This window comes from Crinia signifera, chromosome 8, assembly GCF_055691185.1.
Source record: "Crinia signifera chromosome 8, ASM5569118v1, whole genome shotgun sequence".
Lineage (NCBI taxonomy): Eukaryota > Metazoa > Chordata > Amphibia > Anura > Myobatrachidae > Crinia > Crinia signifera.
In genome coordinates this window covers 48,673,576-48,692,372 of record NC_139224.1, presented here as the reverse complement: position 1 = coordinate 48,692,372, position 18,797 = coordinate 48,673,576, and the positions used below count along the sequence as shown (strand labels likewise).

The window sequence follows — 18,797 nt, the reverse complement described above, 5'->3', positions numbered from 1 at the left end:
CCATGGCGAATTTTCAGGCCCTCTTGGCCTGTGGGGACATTAGTCGGGCCCTCTGGGCCTGGGGCCAGCTACAGTTGGGCCCTCCTGGCTTGTGGGCAGCAGACCCAGGCCCTTCTGCCCCCCAACGAGGCCCCAAGGTTTTGGGCATTAGGCCCGTCCTTCCGGCATGCAGAGGCGGTGGTCGGGTCCTCTTGGCCCAGGGTCAGTGGTAGTCAGGTCCTCCTGACCAGTGGGCCCTAGGTCCAGGGCCTCCAGGTTGGAGTCCTGGTCAAACGGGCTGCAGGCCCAAAGCAGTAGGCAGCTGGGCAGCAGGCCCATGGGCACAGGTACTGCCACAGTGGCTACCGTGTGGCTGGAAGCAGCCAGAGGGAGGTAAGCCCTCCCTAGTGTTTGGGGCAGTGATTGTCTTGCTTGCATTATGCTGTGTTTTCACTGTGAATTTTTGCTTATCAAGAGGCAGCCTGCAGCAGCCATCTACCGTATCAATTTCTATCCCCAAGAAAGACAGGCACATGACTGGCCCTTCCGTCTTGTCCACAGCTATCGTAAACCCAAAAAACGTAAACAATCTCTGCACCAAACTAAGAAACGCCCCGCACCGTGGCGACCCCGCAGGACCCTATGCACATGTAATGTGCCACATTGGACTCACCTGTTTCTACTTCCGCGCAATTTTTTGGTACGTTTTTCTTTTTGCAGCGTAACTTCAGACCAGTCCATAGTGAATAAATAAGATAGCCTAGGAAATAATAATGTAATCGATACTGGTTATATGTGCAATTGTGTGTAAGTGAGGTGCCAACAGAGTGGCATGTACATGTATGTGTGCTTGTATCACATACATACTGTACTAAAATGCTGCAGTCAGATGACAGGTAAGATAAAATATAGAAACACAATGTTATCCATGTGACTGGCGCCATTTGCTGAGGTAAGCATAACAAACATCATTTATTTATCTTCTTTAGTCAGCTAATTATATTCAGGTATTATATAATTGGTAGAACAAATCTGCTTTAAGAAATCATAAGTGGTACCCTTCTGTGCAAGCCTGTATATGTCATTAAGCTGTGTACACATGCTTAGATTTTTCCGTTTTCGATTAGTTTTTGCTTATAGAAGCAAAATCTAATCTAAATCGAATGGTTTTTAAGATGCTTTCGATCTGCATTCGATCCAATGCACTATATCTCTCTATATCGAAAAGAAAAATAGACCGCAGGCAGGAAATATCAAATTCAATCCAGTAAATCGATCCAGTAAATCGAATGTGTACACTGTGCCTTGAATGTAAATTGAATTCGATAACGAAATCAATATCAAATGCAAAAGTACAGATCTAATGCTAAATTGAATGGAAATATCTAGTGCCAAATCTAGTGGAAAATCAAATCGAACATCAATCTTTAGATTGTTCTGTTGTATTTGTGATTACCCTCATACATTGTATCAAACATGCTAAATTAAAATAGCTAAGATATCTGTCCTTGTTCCTGAGACTACACATACAGTATGTGGTACAGCATTCAGCACTGACTATTATAAAACTCATCGGTACTTGTTTCCTAGAACGGCCACACCGATGTTGATCGGGTCGGTCGCATCGCATCGATCGCATCGCATGCGACCAAATCGCATGCGGTGCGACCGACACGATGGTCCCGATTTTTACATTGATTGAAATGCGAATAGGGTCCCTGGGACCCTATTTTACATTGGATTCAATGTAAAAGTCTCCCCAGACCCCAATTTTAACCCCCTCAATGGCACCCCACGATTGACGGCAACCCAAAGCGTGGCGAGCGTAGCAAGCCCGCGAGGGGCGGCGGTACGCGTCCTCCGACCTTTTCATACCCCTACTATCCACGTCGGCGTGGAGTTGAGAATATAAAGTGTGGCGAGCGCAGCGAGCCACCGAGCCCGAAGCGTGGCGAGTGCAGCGAGCCCCGCCAGGGGACGCGTATAACTTCACAGGTATACGCGTCCCCTCGTGGGGCTCTCTGCGCTCGCCACGCTTCGGGCTCGGTGGCTCGCTGCGCTCGCCACACTTTATGTTCTCAACTCCACGCCGACGTGGATAGTAGGGGTATGAAAAGGTCGGAGGACGCGTACCGCCACCCCTCGCGGGCTCGCTACACTTCGGGTTGGCGTCAATCGTGGGGTGACGTTCACAATGGGGGGGGGGCATATACAATGAGAAATGGGCCATATTGGCCCATTTCCCATTTTTTCCTGATTACAATGTTAAAAATATTTTAACATTGAACCCTATGGCAAAATCGAGTGCATCGCGTCGGTCGTGTCGCGTGCCATGTTAATGGACCCGACCGACGCGATGGACCCAATTTTGCCTTTGCCGGCAAAATGGACCTGATTTCAAAGGAAATCGGGTCCATCGGGGGTAATCGTGTACCTTAAGTTAAGGTACACGATTACCCCCGATTGTGGCCGTTCTAGGAAACAAGTACCAACTCATCTGTCCATATGATGTATTTTTAAAAGTGACATAAACATAAGAAATAGAATCTATTATAGATTAATAAAATATGGTCCCAAATAAAGGAAATAAATGAATCCGTATAGTTATTGTTAGTCGGAATTTGGGGGACAGTTAACATACTTTATAAAATCTTGATGAGTGAATTTGAATACAGACTATATGAATGAATTTAATACAGTATGCCCTATACACAGTGGAGGTCATTCAGGTTCTTAATCACCGTGCGAATTTGCAGCGGTGAGTGATGTTTCACGCTGCGCATGTGCATAAACATTTATGCGCATTTGCAGCAGCTTGGTGCGAGTGGCCACAGCGTATTGATTATTCGCTGCCCGCTTGCACACAGCCCTGCAGGTGGAGGGTGTGGGGTGGCGTGCCATCGTTGTGCCCATGGGAACAACCAGCATTTTATGGGCATTCCCATGAAAACGCTGGGCTTTCCTATGGTGATTTGCCTATGCAAATTTCAGCTTCCTGCTTCCTTCCGGCACAGGCCACTCACCAGAGATGTGTCTTACATCTTCGAGCGCTGCAGAAATCATTCGATGGACGCTGAACATTGAATGATTTCCTCCCCGCATGGAAGCTGTGAATAGATGTTTATGGAAAACATCCATTCGCATTCGTGCGGGCGGCATTTACATGACCCGTAAAGCTCCAAAGAGGGAGAGTAGCATACCATTTTTTCTTTCAATTTGCATCCAGAGTCTACACCAGAGATGCAACTGAAGCACAACAGTACTTGTACTGGAAAAAGTTGTGGTCGCTGCATAGTAGCACTTGTATACAGATTCAGACTTACACACAGATGTACAGTTGTAGTGTAGAAAAATAATAAGTGCAGTCTTGTTAAGCGTTTGTGTTTATTTATTTATTTATTTATTTATTAACAGTTTCTTATATAGCGCAGCATATTCCGTTCAGCTTTACAATAGGAGACAATGATACAACAAACTGGGTATTTACAGACAGTCAAAGGTATGAGGGCCCTGCTCGCAAGCTTACAATCTATAGGGAAATAGACATCGAAAGACAAGGATAGATATTCTTTATTGCATTAGTTCCACCAGAATGCAAAGGTTCCTGGTGTGCTGTATGACACTATGACCGAGCAGTTTGGCCAGGGGTCAGGAGGATGGAAAATGTGAAAAAGAAAGAAAGAATATGTGTGTGGCCTGTACAGTGGGGATGTGATTGAATAGTAACGGTACTGTATATGAAGGTTAAGTGGCTGGTTCTGGAATTTGATAAGCTTGCCCGAAGAGCTGAGTTTTCAGGGAACGCTTGTAGGTTTGGAGACTGGAGAAGAGACTTATTGTTCTTGGGAGGGCATTCCACAGAGTGGGTGCAGCTCACAGAAAGTCCTGCAATTGGGAAGGGAAGCGTGTAATGAGTGTGGATGGGAGATGTAGATCTGGTGAGAAGCGTAGAGGTTGGGTTAGAAGATATGTATGTTGGTGTAGTTTGGTTTATGGCTTTGTGTGTAAGTAAAATAATTTTGTATTGAATACCGTAGAATACAGGTAACCAATGAAGTGACTGACAGAGTTGCTTTAGAGACGACGAACATCTGGTGAGGAAGATTAGCCTCACAGCTGCATTCATGTTGCACTGTAGTGGTGAGAGTCTGTATTGGGAAAGTGCCAATAAAGAGACTATTGCAATAATCAATGCGTAAGATGATGAGAGCGTGGATTAGAGTTTTTGCAGTGTCTTGTGTAAGGTATATGTTTTTTAGGTGCATGTGGCATGATTTCAAGACAGATTGAATGTGGTGAACAAGGAAAAGGCAGCAAGCTTGAGTGATAGGAGTGATTGTCATATTCTCAACAGCGATAGAGATGTCTGGTTGGTAACTACTATTTATTGCCGGAAATATAATTAATTCTATTTTATAAATATAAAATTTGAGGTGGCGAGATGACATCCAGGATGAAACAGCAAGAAAGGCATTCAGAGACACGGCCCATTACAGATGGGGACAGGTTCGGGGAGGATAGGTAGAGCTGTGTATCATCTGCATACAGATGATACTGAAATCCAAAAGAGCTGATTAGTTTGCCAAGAGATGAGGTATAGATTGAGAAAAGCAGAGAACCTAAGACTGAGCCCTGAGGTACTCCAACTGAAAGAGGCAGTGAAGAGAAGGTAAAATCAGAAATTTAGAAGTTATACCACTTCTGGATGAGTAACTTGCTTGCTTACTACTCTTTTTGTATAAAGGTCTAAATAATCTCTATATATTTTTTCTAGATATTATGAATTAATTTGTACCATAAAGAGCATTTTCTGATGTATGGATCTATTTGTGAGATCCATAATTTGGTATGTACTATTATTTTGTATAAAATATTTTCAATCTATTCAGTATTTTATTATATTTACACCCCTCCTTTCTTTCTTTCTGTACCACCCTCAGCTATGCCCCTGATTAAGTTATTCTGATGAAACGCGTTGGTTATCTTTCTTAATAAAACGGCTACCGTATATACTCGGGGGGGGGGGGGGGGGGGCGCTTTTTCAGCATAAAAACTGTTCTGAAAATGTAGGCTTATACTCGAGTATATATGGTATATTCTGCAACGGATTATGTTTTTTTTCTCCTTTTTTATAATTTCTTTATTATTTTTTAGATTAATGCTTTTGTGTATTTTATGTATTTGTAATGAATTGATTATATGTGTCCACGTCCCTACAGGTGCCGGTGAACACGATGTGCCTGTACTTCCAGGGTAGCCCAAACCCCTACAGACTGGTGAGACGCGGAAGCAGACTGGTGGAACGCAGGAGATGCGTTCCAGTCACTGCAAGCCTACGCTGAACAGGATGTGAGGTGAGAGGACTTCTGGAAACGGAGATCAGTGCTCCCGGCGGTGGATGGCGTGGGCTGGTGAGTAATCAGTTCGACACTGTATATGTATGGGTGCGGGGGGAGGGGGGAAACTGGTGGTTTGTGTTATTATCTGCTTGTGGCTGTTATCCTGAGGACGGGGCTCTTAGCTACGAAAGCGCTCGATACTATGCCCAATACAGCGTCATTTTTTTGCAAGAAAAGTCTGAGTGCCTCTTTCATTGGACTTGTATATATATATATATATATATATATATATATATATATATATATATATAGTGTAGTTGTAGTTGTATACAAACAAACAGCGGCACTCAGTGGGTTTTTCAAAAAACGGTGCATTTCCAATCTCCAACGTTTCGGGGGCTAGCCCCTTTGTCAAGGTGCAGGAATAACAAAGTGTGTTAAAACATTAAAACATGCAAGACTTAAATAGGGTGCAAATACCGTGAGGCATCTTCAGTTTTAGCCGGGAGCCCGCTGCCGGAAATCACTGCAGCTGGAAGACGGAAGACGGGTATCAGAACAGAAGTGGATGTGCATGTCAGCACCATGGTATATATATATATATATATATATATATATATATATATATATATATATGGAGTCCAAATCAGCCGGCACTCAGTGGTGTTCTCAAGTATAATGTCTCCGGTGCCCGTACGTAATGACAGATACAGATCCAAAAAAGGCAGCACTCAAGAGGCGGTTGTAGGTGAATAAACAGTCTGTATTAAAAGACTAGCTTTCGGGGTATGACCCCCTTCATCTGTACCTGATGAAGGGGGTCATACCCCGAAAGCTAGTCTTTTAATACAGACTGTTTATTCACCTACAACCGCCTCTTGAGTGCTGCCTTTTTTGGATCTGTATATATATATATCAACTCCACCTAAAAGTTGACGTTTAAGGTCCCGTGGGAATCGGGTCATTCAGAGGGGAACTGCACCTATAAAACACTGTTTGGATTTGTGTGGATTGTATTTTCAAAGAACTTGTTTCCTTGAAGAAAAACGGACTTTAAAGTGTCAGCGCACCTATATACTTGTTATATATATATATATATATATATATATATACAAAATTACAATCTGCGCAAAGTCTTATTAGGGAGACCTCCATCCCAAAGAATGCAGAACATGTGGAAGAAACAATAGAAGGAACACACAAATGAAATGCTTCAAGTAAAAGATAACAAAATCAGTACTACGATATACACAAAACCAACGGACTGTAATAACATACTTCTAGCATCCAGTCACCATCCGGAACCCCTCAGAAGAGGATTGCCATATTCTCAATTTTTGAGGGTACAGAGAATCTGCAGTAATGAACAACAAAAATCAGCAGAAATGAAAATCATGAAGAATAAATTCCTTCAACGAGGATATAGTAACAAACAAGTCAAGGAAGCTCAAGCTAAAGCACTACAACAAAAAACGAACATTGTGCCTAACATTGGAGATAATGATAAAATAAATGAAAAAAACATGATAGTTTGGGTGAATAATTATACAACTGAATCTAAAACGGTCACAAAACTAGCCAAACAAATCTGGCCAGTAGTACAGAGGGACCCGGACCTTAAAGGGTTTAAAGACAGAAGACTATTACCTTGCTACACAAGAGGCAAGAATATTAGAGATCATATAGTAAAACTCGACATCTCTGATTTTGAGAAAACAGAGGAAACGCACTTTCTAAGAAAGAAGCTGGGAAACTTTAAATGCACGGGATGCACTACGTGCACTTATCTCATAGTGACTGACTATATTAAACATCCCCACGATGGTAACAAAATATTCATCAAACATAGATTGGGGTGCAACAGCAGCTATATAGTATATTGCATCATATGTCCATGTAGCAAATATTATATAGGAAAGACAATCTGCAGCTTTAAAACACGAATGGCGCAACATCGGAGCGCGATAAAGGCAGCACTGGAAGGTAAAGTGGCCGAACAGCCCGTGGCTAAGCATTTCCAGAAAAATAAACATTCTTTATCCAGTTTAAAATACTTAATGATCGATCACATACCAGCGGATCGGAGAGGAGGTGATAGAAATTTGAGACTTTTACAACGAGAGACTTACTGGATACAGAAATTGAACACACTCGCACCAGCGGGTTTAAATGAACTGTTACCACTTAATTGTTATTTATGATACTGCATGAGATGCGATACTCAGTACCATCATTTGTAAGTCTCAATTGCTTAAAAACGTGAACTCTCCTTGTGCGCTATAACTTAAATACCTTACAGAGTTTATAGCCTGAATACTGAATATACGCTATTTGTTTACTATAACCATGGTTACCGGAGTCACAGTCGGATTGCTTTCCCCCTTGCACCGCAGACCGGAAGGTCGGACGGGAGAAGGGAGGGGACCCGGCACACACGGAGAGTACACGAGATTGGGGTGAGACACATGTATATATTTGGTGAGTTCAACACTTTTTGTTTTATATCTGATGACGGTTAAGTAAACCGAAAACGTTAATATAAATTACTGAGTGGACTCAGTTTATTTGTTGAGAGTGAGTGCCGCCGCCTTGCATATATATATATATATATATATATATATATACAAAGTTTTTTGAGAGCAGCACGTCCACTATTGTATATAGCTGGCTCCGGTGCCCTCCTGGAAGGGAGAACCCCACTAGTAATACTGTCAAGTACGGCGGCACCCGGAGGCTTAATATTAAGCCTCCGGGTGCCGCCGTACTTGACAGTATATATATATATATATATATATATATATATAGCATTCAGAAAAACAATGGCGGCACTCGTAGGCTTGGTGAAAAAAAATATTTATCAAAGCATATAGTTGTGCAAAAAGATAACCGACGTTTCGGGGATCAACCCCGTTTTCAAGGTGCAGGAAAAACAACAACAATAAAGCGTGTAGGATCTCTTACCTATGTAGGCTGAGAGAAGACTGAGGCGGGAGCCTGTCCCCCACGTCCGTGGCCAGCGTCTCACAGGAAGTCGCTGGTGTTGCGCTTCCGGTTCTTCCGCCGGACAACGCGACTAGGGTTCCCTAGGCAACCTGCATAAACATATAAACAATGAGTGTCAGTGAAACATGGTAATACCGCAGTGAGAAAAATTTAAACATTAAAACAGCAGCGTACACGAGATGCCGCATGATCTGCAAAGTTAATAGCTGAATACACACAATATAGATGTGTGCGGCGCGCTGCGCCTCTATGACATGTAAGTCCTGCATCTGTAGTTAAATTTCCATCGGATAGGGAAACAATATGATTATTAGTAGGTAGGGAAATATCTATAAATGAGATACTGTCCAGCGCATAGGGTGAATCATTGGGGACACGATTAATCAAACATCACTGAGTGTGTGGCGGGGAAAGTCCAGAGGTTAGCTGGGGATGTCAGCTTATATTGTTTCATTTAAGAAACACATTCCACGGCATTCTCTCATTTAGCCCCTGGGGATAGGTAGTCTTCAACCTAAAGATCCAACCTGCTTCGGATTGAAGCAGTTTGGTGTCCCTGTCGCCTCCTCTTAGTTGCGCTGGAATGTGCTCAATGATGAGGTGTCTGAGATCATTCAGGGAATGGTCTGTTTCGGCAAAATGCCTGGCCACTGGATGTTCAGATGTTTTACCTTTGGTCTTGTTAATCAGTGCAGCTTTTATTGTGGAACGATGCATTGCTGCCCGCTCCCTGAATGGCCTAATGGTTTTGCCCACATATCCTTTGTTGCAGGGGCATGTTAGTAAATACACCACATAGGCTGTGGTACATGTGACAACTTGGTTGATTCTGAATGTTCCTGTGGCAGATGGTAATGTGAATGATGCTCCAGTCCTCATATATTGGCATGTTGTGCATTGAACACATTTGTAACAACCTGGAACCTTAGTGAGGAAGGTGCTGCCTCTTTGAGCCCGTTGGATGTCTGCCGCAAACCCTGTTATGTCGGTGTGGACAACTAGATCTTTGATACTTTTATTTCTGGTGAAGCATGTCATGGGCCTTTTATCTCTGAAACAGGGGAGCCCACTGTCCATACTAACAATGGGCCAGAGTGCCCGTGTTGCCCTTGGTATCACCGGACTGGTGGTCGAGTATCTGTTGGTCCAAGGAATGACCTTAGAACTTGGCTTGGAATGGCCTTCTAGTAGAGTTTGCCTGGGAGTATTGAGTACTTCTTGTTTCTGCTTGGCCAGTGTCTTGCCATCGTATCCCTTAGCAATAAATTTTTGAACCACAATATCCAAGGCCTCCTCGGTCTTTTCAGGGTTGCTGGTAATTCTAGCACTGCGAATTAATTGTGATTTTGATAAACCAATCTTCAAAGCCCTGGGATGGTGGCTTGAAGCTTTAAGCAGTGTGTTTTTGCTTGTGGGCTTATAATAAACTGTAGTGTCCAGCTGGACACTACAGTTTATTATAAGCCCACAAGCAAAAACACACTGCTTAAAGCTTCAAGCCACCATCCCAGGGCTTTGAAGATTGGTTTATCAAAATCACAATTAATTCACAGTGCTAGAATTACCAGCAACCCTGAAAAGACTGAGGAGGCCTTGGATATTGTGGTTCAAAAATTTATTGCTAAGGGATACGATGGCAAGACACTGGCCAAGCAGAAACAAGAAGTACTCAATACTCCCAGGCAAACTCTACTAGAAGGCCATTCCAAGCCAAGTTCTAAGGTCATTCCTTGGACCAACAGATACTCGACCACCAGTCCGGTGATACCTAGGGCAACACGGGCACTCTGGCCCATTGTTAGTACGGACAGTGGGCTCCCCTGTTTCAGAGATAAAAGGCCCATGACATGCTTCACCAGAAATAAAAGTATCAAAGATCTAGTTGTCCACACCGACATAACAGGGTTTGCGGCAGACATCCAACGGGCTCAAAGAGGCAGCACCTTCCTCACTAAGGTTCCAGGTTGTTACAAATGTGTTCAATGCACAACATGCCAATATATGAGGACTGGAGCATCATTCACATTACCATCTGCCACAGGAACATTCAGAATCAACCAAGTTGTCACATGTACCACAGCCTATGTGGTGTATTTACTAACATGCCCCTGCAACAAAGGATATGTGGGCAAAACCATTAGGCCATTCAGGGAGCGGGCAGCAATGCATCGTTCCACAATAAAAGCTGCACTGATTAACAAGACCAAAGGTAAAACATCTGAACATCCAGTGGCCAGGCATTTTGCCGAAACAGACCATTCCCTGAATGATCTCAGACACCTCATCATTGAGCACATTCCAGCGCAACTAAGAGGAGGCGACAGGGACACCAAACTGCTTCAATCCGAAGCAGGTTGGATCTTTAGGTTGAAGACTACCTATCCCCAGGGGCTAAATGAGAGAATGCTGTGGAATGTGTTTCTTAAATTAAACAATATAAGCTGACATCCCCAGCTAACCTCTGGACTTTCCCCGCCACACACTCAGTGATGTTTGATTAATCGTGTCCCCAATGATTCACCCTATGCGCTGGACAGTATCTCATTTATAGATATTTCCCTACCTACTAATAATCATATTGTTTCCCTATCCGATGGAAATTTAACTACAGATGCAGGACTTACATGTCATAGAGGCGCAGCGCGCCGCACACATCTATATTGTGTGTATTCAGCTATTAACTTTGCAGATCATGCGGCATCTCGTGTACGCTGCTGTTTTAATGTTTAAATTTTTCTCACTGCGGTATTACCATGTTTCACTGACACTCATTGTTTATATGTTTATGCAGGTTGCCTAGGGAACCCTAGTCGCGTTGTCCGGCGGAAGAACCGGAAGCGCAACACCAGCGACTTCCTGTGAGACGCCGGCCACGGACGTGGGGGACAGGCTCCCGCCTCAGTCTTCTCTCAGCCTACATAGGTAAGAGATCCTACACGCTTTATTGTTGTTGTTTTTCCTGCACCTTGAAAACGGGGTTGATCCCCGAAACGTCGGTTATCTTTTTGCACAACTATATGCTTTGATAAATAATTTTTTTCACCAAGCCTACGAGTGCCGCCATTGTTTTTCTGAATGCTATGCTATGTATCGGAAGGCACCGCAGCACATTACATGCACTTAGGAGTCGAGTGCCGGTCCGCCCCACACGTGTATATATATATATATATATATATATATATATATATATATATATATATATATATATATATATATATATCAACTCCACCTAAAAGTTGACGTTTAAGGTCCCGTGGGAATCGGGTCATTCAGAGGGGAGCTGCACCTATAAAACACTGTTTGGATTTGTGTGGATTGTATTTTCAAAGAACTTGTTTCCTTGAAGAAAAACGGACTTTAAAGTGTCAGCGCACCTATATACTTGTTATATATATATATATATATATATATATATATATATATATATATATATATACAAAATTACAATCTGCACAAAGTCTTATTAGGGAGACCTCCATCCCAAAGAATGCAGTGCAGCTCAGATTCAATAAGCCCCGACAACAAAGAACATGTGGAAGAAACAATAGAAGGAACACACAAGTGAGCGATAGTATCACAGTATTTTCTAAGAAGTGTAAAAGGCTCACATACATTTCAATAAAAAATGATCAGCATGGGGAGTATTCACCACATCACACAGCACAATATCATACGGAGTCTGGACACCAACTCCAGTAGACCCGGCAAGATGAGGTCGGTAGCAGCGTACTCCACAAGAAGACCACGAGACGGAGCAGCATACAACGATCCAGCACGTCAGGAGACCACGCTCCAACGTATTTCATCACCAAAGACGCCTCCTGACGAAGTCTTTGGTGATGAAAGTGGGGCATGGTCTGGAATACAAAACATCAAAATTCGTAAAGAAAGACCACAATGATTGCATCGTTGTGGTCTTTCTTTACGAATTTGATGTTTTGTATTCCATTTGTATACATTTTATAATATTTTTTATTATTTTTAGATATTTTTGAATGTTATTATACACATTTGCTTGTTTGTATTGTAATTATCCTCTGCGGAGGATCCTCATGATTTGACATCCCGTTCTTTATAATAAAAAAACTACCGTAAACTGTGTTGTTTCCCAATTTTACCAATATTATACCCATAGACAAGATTTTCAAATATAAAACATTTATTTAAAATATATGCATTAAAACAAACTTTATACAATTTTCTTGTAAGAGGATTTTTCTTAGACAGTTGATGTACACATATGGCTGACGCGTTTCGTCTCCCTATGAGACTTCATCAGGGGTGCGTTACATAAATCTCTGCCAATCTTTTTTTGAACCAGTACTGATATACTGTGTATTTTTGTTAAACACATCAATTTTCCACTGATTGTGATTTCACTGTAATATATCATTTTCCCAGAAATCTTTATCAATGGGTATTCCTCACCGCCTTCATTAGTAACATCATAAAATATCAATTTGTTTAAATTATGGAATTTAATGTGGCCAATAATATTCCACATATATGGAGGGATCCAAAGAATGGAATGGGATCACAATTTATTCCTCCAATAGGTGTATATTTGGCTTGATCCTCAAAGATTAAACTCAATGCACAATTCAATTTCCAATGCCAGGCAAAGTAAACACTGGTTTTCCCAATAGAAGTGTACTCCTCTGTGTCCATTTGTATAAAGTTTGTCTTAATGCATATATTTTAAATAAATGTTTTATATTTGAACAACTTGTCTATGGGTATAAAATTGGTAAAATTGGGAAAGACATAAGTAAATACTATTGAAATATAGGGTGCTATATAACACTTTTGTGGTGGTATTTGTCGCAAAGAAGCCTAACTAGTAGTAGGCTAAGTGTTATAAGCGACCACTGATAAACAATAATAATTAGCGCAAATTCTAGGAATTTTGTGTTTATATATTGCAACTGGCAACGAGCATGTAAGCCCTAGCAAAGGGCATGTAACACACTTGTTACGGGCAATGAGTTATGGCTGCAATAACCTGATTTATAGTAAATTGTGTCATCAGGCCCCATATCCCAACTCCATTTACCCAACAATCAATGGTATGGGGAGACTTGTCCACTTTCCGAGGGGCAGGGAAACTTTCCTCCACATTCTGCCAAAAATTCCAGGAGGGTGGACAAGTAGGCTGTTGCTTAATGCCAAAACTTAGTCATACAGAACCTAGTCCTTCCTGTTTTGCTTATTTATTACACCAGGAAACAGCTGGGGAGTTGTTGATATATTTACAATGGTCCAATAACATTGTTTAGCTCTATCAGTTTCTAGTAACATTCCCTCAGCTGTCTAGGAAGCACTTTAGCTTACACGTTTGCTGACAAATTGCATGATGTTAATATTCCCCAATGTAATTCAGTAACGCCTGGAGGCAGGAAATGAGGTCTGAAGTTAGAAAATACAGCAGACTCGCTTTTCTCCGATCTGTTCATTTATAATACATACTGTACAGTACTGTATATAGTATTCTATTGTTTGTTTTCATGCTACAAGAGGCCACTATTACTTAATTTCACACTAGAGGGTCAAAATTGTATCAATGAACTAAATTAATCTTTTTTGTGATATTATACAACAACTCTTGGGTTTCCTCCGGGTGCTCTGGTTTCCTCCCACAAACCAAAAATATACTGGTAGGCTAATTGGCTCCCAACAAATTAACCCTAGAATGTCAGTGTGTGGGTGTACATGTGGTAGGGAATATAGATTGTAAGCTCCACTGGGGCAGGGATTGATGTGAATGTTCAAATATTCTCTGTAAAGGGATGCAGGATATGTATGCGCTATATAAGAAACTGTTAATAAATAATAAATAAATAACCGTGGTACCCACAGATCCACGGTACTAGATTGTGCCTGGTGCTTCTCAGCATTGGTCTAGTACTCCCTAGGTGAGGGAAGCCCAATAATTTTTAGACCAACTCCCAGATGTTAATTTGACATCAAGACAATGTGAATTTACAAATTTAAATATCTGTACATTTCTAAAATTACATTGTGACACAAAATGTATCCCCTTCCACTGGTTTACTGTATATTCACATTTATACCTGAATCTGACATCAAACACATCCATAAAATGTTGATTTATGAGAGGATTATTTTACTTGATTAAGATTACCGTGTTATATTTGTAATCCAATCCAAACACACTAGATGCTTACAACAACATTGTTGTCTTTTTAGAAAGTGAGGCAAACCTGTCTAACACCCCAGTATTAGTAAGACAGTTACAATGTAGCTTTCAACCCTTGTCAGTAATCCTTGGCTATTAACAATACTGTATATTCTTTTATGACCTTTTTTCATTTGCTGTAAAACCGATTGTCATGTCAAATACATCTGCCTTTCTAAATAAATACAATTCTTTAAATAATCAATTTGTTCCAATCAATTAATTAATCAATACTTTCTGAGTCTGTTATATTTGTCCCGTCACGCATTACTCTATGCTTTACTGCGTCAATTAGGACAGAGGCATTTGTCAGACCAATTAGAAAGTATGGGAGTGACTCAAGACATGGCACTGTGATTATCATCCTGAGTGTAAGACACTTCGGCCATTACTCAGATTCCCTGAAACAACTGGCACCACCAATACATTGAGGAATCTGAGAAATTCTTCATTTTTAAAATTCACTGGTATGCCGATGCCTGTTTTTGGTCACAATCTGGGAAACAAGATTATTAAACGTGTCTAATACATGTCCACACTACAGAACTGACATTATAGAGCTGGAAAAGAATGACAACCATACTGATAAAAGGGAGTCTTATGACGAAAGATTAACCAAACTAGGAATGTTTACAATAGAAAAGAGGCTTAAAGAGGAGACATGCTTAACACACATACAAATATATCATGGGGCAATATAACGAACTATCAGGAACCCTCTTTGCTTTGAGGGCAGGGACTAGGACACATACTGTAGGCATGCGCTTAGTCTGGAGGAAAATAGATTCCGTACCATTAGGAGGAAAGGCTTCTTTACGAGTAGGGCAGTAAGGGTATGGAACTCCCTTCCAGAGGAGGTAGTATGGGCAGACACATTAAATACATTTAAAATAAGGTTGGACAAACATTTACTGGACGAAAAAAACATCCAGGTGTACAACCTATAATTGGTATTTAGCCCAAAGCTACAGTAGGTAGATTATGTTACAGGGGTATCACAGCTAGGCTATACACCTTAGTTAGATCTGCAAAAAAGTTTGAACTTGATGGACTTATGTCTTTTTTCAACTACTATGTTACTATGTGTGTATTTAATATTCCCAATTCAACAACCCAGCCATTGGGGGATCAGGGCATTGCAGGAATCTGTCAGTAAAGTAAGAGGTCCATTACTCTCCTCCAGCTTGGGAGACACTTTGCCTTATGGGTTGGTGGGAGATGTAAGTCTATCAACAGAGCCATCCAGAGATTGGTAGGGCCCCAATAGAAGCTATGTAATGCATACTAAAGGGTGTGTATCCAATTGTTGGGTATTATTATGTGTCCTTCTTTTCTGCTGTATATGGATGACTGTTTTTAAGTAATTATCTACTATAGATACTCTTTTCACATCACTAGTACATGCTGTCCTCTTCTTTTGACATCTACCAAATTTACAAGGTTTGCCACTTAGTGGCAGCTTATAATTCCTACAAAAACAATATGGTCAAAACAAAATTATGTTAAATCAAGTGTCCACTTTATTGCACATTGATTCACAGCTGATCATCTATGTATATGTCTAGTGTCTGTGTGTCTGTGAAACACTAACATCTGTTGGCAGCGAGTGACACTACAGGTGAAATGTAATAGGATTAGAGACTTAGAAAGTGAGAGATTTGGTAAGACATCTCCAGTTTTTTTTTAAAGAGGCAATCATTTACACTTCAAAATCAAACTGGTTTTGCAGTGTAAATGATTGCCGCTTTTAAAAAACCTGCAGATGTCTTACCAAATCTCTCACTTTCTGATTCTCTCATCCTATTACATTTCACCCTAACTCTCTTTCTATCTCTCACGGAGACAACTAGCCTTTGCTTCTACTTGGTTTACTAGTAGACTTATATGTATCATATGTTATTTTAACTTTTCAAAATTGTAAATGATTTAAAGTTATTATCATTGGTACCAGCTATAGCAGTATTTTTAACAGACATCAAGACCATCTAGCAACAGGATTAGGTACAGAAGTATAACACACATGGGGGGAGTGGATCTATTAGTGTATGGCTATGTACACCTAAAAACAGGAGATGATACATTGAGGTGTTCTTTCTTTTTCTTGATGTGACTTATGTAAATGTAGGTCTGCTGTATCAAATGTTTGGATATAGTAACAAGAATCAGTTGGATTTCAAAGCATCTATTGTTCAAGCAATGATCAACGTTGGCTCTATGGAGCAACATTTCTAGGAAGACCATGCCAAACACCACCACCTCCATTGAAGTACAGGACCTTGTCAAAGGCATCAACTAGTCAAAGTTGATGGATGCAAAAACATGCCAACAGGTGCTAAGATGCAGCTTGTGCATGGAAAATATATAGGGATACAGTGCTGCACCAGCTTTCACAGCAAAAGTCAATCAGTCCAATTCAGTTTGTGAAAAGGTTAATTTCTAGAAATGAAGCAAACTCAGAACTACTGTAAATAAAAAAAAATATAGAACTTGAGTGAATTTTGCCTCACAACACTGCAGTAATGGTCCCTAGTCACAGTGCATGGACACACAACAGTTTTATTGATTTTTTTTACATGGTGCTTGAATACACAACACAGTACCTCACAGAGATTCTAGTAATGGCACACTAATGACCTTAGTTTTTAATACAGAACATGAACGCACAACAGTTTTTTAAACTGTGTTTCAGCTAGGGTTTACTCCGGAATCATCTGGGATTACTCCGGACAGCCCTATAATCAAGACCGGCATCCGGAATCCAGAGGAGCGGTGCTATACAATGTCTGGGAATAGCCAGCTACTAGCTGCCTTCTCCTGGACATTGTATAGTCTGTCAACCCCACACCTCCGGACTCCAGTCTTAATTACCGGACTGTCCGTAGTAATTCCAAATGGGTGGTGGTGGTAACCCTAGCTTCAACACTGCACAGAGTGCCTCAGAGAGCTCCTAGTTATGGTTTCCTAGTGACATGTTTTACACAATGCCTGAACACATGTTGCTCCTATTTATGGATTCCTAATTATTATTATTATTATTATTATTATTATTATTATTATTATTATTATTATCCTTTATGTATATGGAGCCACAAGGGATCTGCAGCGTACAATTATAGAGTACATAAATGAAACCTACAGGTATGTAAAGGAAAATGTAATTATAGTAACTATAATAAAAACTATAACTATAATAAAAAAGGTTACATGCTGTAATCCATAGTAACCTATTTTTTTAACATAATTTTTATTGGTATTTTTCAATAAACAAAACAATAGAGGAGAATAAGAGCAATTACAAATTCCACTCTTGAAACAAACGTAATAACCGCAAGGAAGCGGATATATCATCTGGGGGTTGTGGTAAGGAGTTGTTATAAGTGCGGGAAGAGGGAGATTATCAACCTTCAAATAAGCTATATATAGCTATGAGATAGAGTTTGAGTGCCTTAAGAGGTGGTATTAGATATGTAGCTTTGATTGAGTGGATTTAGATAGATCGAAAGAAATGAATACTTTCTATATGTGATTTATAAGGATGGTAAAGGGGGTAGAGGGAGGGGCGGAAGGAGAAGAGGGGTAAAAGAGAGAATGGGGGAGCCATAATAACCTATTAAGCATTTGCTTTAAGCAGTTTAATCAGTACTTATGCTATTAAAATACAATGCTATGAGTTCTATCCTTTGCAGCCAATGATGTACGCACAACTGTCTGTACTAAAAATGAATCCATTGATTGTTATACATAAATTGCAAAGGTTTTGTTTTTTATCAATCCTATAAATCAATGGGATCAATCCAAAAATCAAGATATTGTTGGTCATTTTAATATTTGTTTACTATTGTCTCTTCCCTCAATGCTCAGACACAACCTTTCCTTGGATCCTACACTGCACCTGCACAACCTTTCCCTGGCTACATAATTGGACATGCGCAACCTTTCCCTAGATCCATAACTGCACATGTGCAACCTTTCCCTGGATCACTGCACATGCGCGACCTTTCTCTGGATCCATAATTGCACATGCACAACCTTTCCCTGGCTCCATAATTGCACATGCGCAACCTTTAATTGGATCCAAAACTGCATAACAGCGACCTTTCTCTGGATCCATAACTGTGAAAATAATATAATTCAGATACTATTATTAAGATTAATATTATTTTCATGTTTATACACAAAAATGTGGATCCTGTATCTATCCAAAAGATCGATACTGGATTGCTGATTGGCCTTCCTTCATACTAGGGAGCAGAGTTAGTACAGGGTCTGATTCAGACCTG

At 40.7% G+C, this 18,797-nt stretch overlaps 1 long non-coding RNA gene across 1 annotated transcript in view; it reads left to right on the top strand.

Annotated features, from left to right (window-relative positions):
* The window catches only part of LOC146026013 (uncharacterized), a 61,193-nt gene that overhangs the window by 4,320 nt on the left and 38,076 nt on the right, over window positions 1–18,797 (top strand). Inside the window, exon 2 of the long non-coding RNA XR_014454339.1 lies at window positions 5,199–5,390. This is a non-coding gene — a long non-coding RNA (uncharacterized LOC146026013). The remainder of the gene's footprint in view (window positions 1–5,198; window positions 5,391–18,797) is intronic.